Source organism: Capsicum annuum, chromosome 12 (genome assembly GCF_002878395.1).
Source record: "Capsicum annuum cultivar UCD-10X-F1 chromosome 12, UCD10Xv1.1, whole genome shotgun sequence".
Lineage (NCBI taxonomy): Eukaryota > Viridiplantae > Streptophyta > Magnoliopsida > Solanales > Solanaceae > Capsicum > Capsicum annuum.
Genome location: NC_061122.1, coordinates 156,108,212 through 156,111,813, shown reverse-complemented (window position 1 = coordinate 156,111,813; position 3,602 = coordinate 156,108,212). Strand labels below are relative to the sequence as shown.

General features: G+C 33.3%; 1 long non-coding RNA gene across 1 annotated transcript; it reads left to right on the top strand.

The window, feature by feature from the left end:
- Positions 1-297: 297 nt before the first annotated feature.
- Positions 298-1,028, top strand: LOC107851419. Its single transcript, XR_001668989.2, has 3 exons — positions 298-491; positions 606-657; positions 730-1,028. It is a non-coding gene; the product is annotated as an uncharacterized LOC107851419 (long non-coding RNA).
- The last annotated feature ends 2,574 nt before the right edge of the window (positions 1,029-3,602 follow it).

The following is a 3,602-nucleotide window of genomic DNA, read 5'->3' as shown; positions in this document are numbered from 1 at the left end:
ATATGCAACCGTAGTGATTCCACACCCAAGGATGCCCTAGTTACGGTTTCTACTCACAAGAGAGAAGAAAGAAAATTCTTGAAAGAGTTCAATCAATATTCATCAATAACTAATGAAAAATAGAAGCCTAAATGTATACTTGTAGTTATTACATGCAATGAAAAAAATGCCTTTTTATTTTTTAAAAAAATTAAAGGGATTTTATTAATCAATCAAACTAAGATAATATTACATGTATTGGGCCAAACCTATCCAAAATAAAAGTAAAACATCCCTTGTTATGGCCCAAACCCGTTTCTTCGTCCATATAAAAATAAACACTAGGGTTTCCTAAATCAATTTCTTCTTTCCAATTCTGCCTGAAGCTCTCATCTTCGGGTGATTTTTAATGGCTTCTCCTCTGCTGAATCATCCATTTCTGGAGCATTCTATGTGGATTATCAATTATTGCCTGGCCCTCTCTGTTGCATCTTGATTCCCAGATATCAACAGTAAGTATCTCCATTTCTATTGCTTTGGAACTTCAAATTTCAGATTATTTTCCTTATTTCTTTGTTGATTGGAGAACCTACGATGGTAAATTAGTTGATTTCTCTTATGGATAGGATTCAGGGAGTTGTTTGTTGCAGATTTTCTAAGTCCTGCTTGTATGCCCAAGTGAGTACTATACGCTTATACTTGCTCTACTCATCAACCATATTTTTTGTTAATTGCATATCCTTTTTGCAGGTGTAGATTAGGGTGAAATAAATGACTGATCTAGCCCATAAATACTTGTCCCTGAAATTGACTCCCAGGTGTACTAATAGTATAGAAAACCAGTGATCCCCCTTTATTGCTAACATTACATGCTGTATTCTGAAGTTGTAAATATGAGATAGTACTTTCTTAATTTTTGTGAATCTCCCCTATCTTTCTTTTCTCGATGTAACTCTAATATAAGGACACTACATCTTGTCACTATTTAAAATTCTCCTTGCTTTGCTATCGAGCTGTTGAAATGAATTAACTTCGAAATTTCCTTTATCTATTGCTAGATTTGAATAATAGTCTGCTAGTTGATTACCTTCCCTCAGAATATGCATGAACTTAACCTCTTTTTCTTGCAATAATGTGAGAATCTACTCTTTAATGTCTAGTAAACTCCATGGGCATTGCCACTCATTTGTCAATACTTTTAACATAACCATTGAATCTATCTAAATAATGATATTGTTAAGATTTCATTGACTACAATGAATAGCTGTCCTTAGAATAGTTTGAGCCTCTGCTTCACTATAATTAGTATCTTCCATAGTTGCTCCTTCTGCTTGTATTATAACACCCATTTCATCCCTTAGACAGTATGCCCATGAACTAATTCTTGGATTACCTCGAGAAGCTCCATCTGTGTTATACTTTATCCAACCACTACTTGGAAACTTCCACTTCACTTTTTTGAACTTAATCTACATTCTTATTCTTTATAATTCCCTTTTAACATCTTTCCACTTAGAAGGGAATACTTGTTTAGGATTTCTCACATTAAGTAATAATCCAATATTTCTAGTGATAGTGAAAATCACCTTATAGGTAGACAAGTATTTCCCTTCATGTTTTGAAGTATTTCTTCTTTTCCATAACTCTTATATTCTTATACTAGGAATAGCTTGATGTATAGTTTAGCTCTTCCATGATCAATTGTACTCCACCAGGTTAGGATTAACTCCCTTAGACTTTATCCATTAAAGATAATACCTTCAAAAGAAGAAAAATAGGACCAAGTCCAGTTAGCATTAATAGATCTGAGAAAAACATGTGAAAGTGTTTCTTGATCCTGTACAGTGCAACACCAACATCTTGTAGGACCTTCTATACCCCCTCTTCTTATATTTTCCTTTACTGCAATCTTTCCTCTCCACATTCTCCACATCAGAAATGCCATCTTAAAAGGCATACCTTTGACCCATATATTCTTATACAAGCTATTTACTTTCTCTCTTTGTCTTATGTAATTCCATGTTGAACTTACTGTAAAATTACCTATTGAATCTAATTTCCATATAAGAATATCCCTCTTCTCATATTGTGTGGGTATTCTGATATTCTTAATTATATGGTCTACCACCTCTACTGGAAATAATTGAGAAATAGAATGCATCTTCCATTGTCCATCAGTAATTAAATCCTGCACTTGCTGATACTCTTTTTCCTCCTCTACTATACTTTCCAGCATATTATACAAATCCCCTTCCTTGATCCAATTATTCAACCAAATATTGGAATTTCCTTTTTTGATCCTCCAAAATATTTGATGTTCTACCAAGTACCTTGATTGAAGAATTTTCTTCCATACCTGTGATCCTGCTCCTGGTTTCCAAATCACTTCATTAGGATATAGAATCGTACAGTATTTATTCAGCATATATCTACTCTACATGGTGTCTTTGGTTCTGAAATTCCACCATAGTTTGCAGAACAGAGCCATTGAAACATCCTACATATTTCTAAACCCAATCCCACCTTCTTTCTTTAGCAAACATAACTTATTCTATTTCACCCAGTGCCTATTTTTACCTCCTATATGACTACTCTAAAAAAATTAACATTTTTTCAATTGTAGTCATTACATTCTGAGGAGGGTTCACAGGATAGACAATTAATAGGTAGACTTTGCAAAACATGCTTTATAAGAACAGCCCTTCCTCCATAAGACAATAACTTTCCTTTCTATCCTTGTAATTTTCCACTAATTCTGCTCATCATTGTTTGATAATAGCCTTTCTTCTTTCTTATATGAAAGATAGGACATCCCAGATAAATGAATGGAAAATCCTTTCTAAGAATTCCAGTAACTACCTCAGTTAATGTCACAACCCCCTAACAAACACCTTTAAGAAGATATATGGAACTCTTTTCTTTATTGACCTTCTGACCATATGTTTTTTCATAGCTCTCCAATATTTTAGTCGCTAGCTGCATTGTATGGAGTTCTGCTTTGCATAATATTATCATATCATCTGCAAATGCAAAGTGGTTTACCTTTGGAATTTCTGTTGGTAACTCAAACATCTTGAACTCATTTGAATACATCAAAATTTTTAAGGTCCTGGACATAACTTCAGCTGCAATAATAAACAGAGTAAGTGACAGGGGATCCCCTTGTTTCAATCCTCTAGTAGACCTAAAGAAACCTTTTGGCTGTCCATTTAATAAAATAGAATACCAATTATTTCCTACCAGTCTGTATACCATGTCTATAAGCCTTTCCCCAAACCCCACTTTTCTTAACACTTTAGTAAGGAACAACTAATCAACTCTATCATATGTTTTCATCATATCTAATTTAATAACCAAGTGTAAGATTTTATCTCTTTTTCAGATCTCCACTACTATTTCTTACACCATTAATATATTTTCTGCTATACTTCTTCCCTGTACAAAACCTGCTTGTACATCAGAGATTATATCTGGTAATACTAACTTGATCCTCTCATGTAGAATTCTTGAAAATATCTTATTCAAGAAATTACTTAGAGAAATAGGTATCATATCTAAAAATGTGTTAACCACTAGCTTTTTAGGTAAGAGTACTAAATTGTATGTGTAAAAAATTTAGGCAA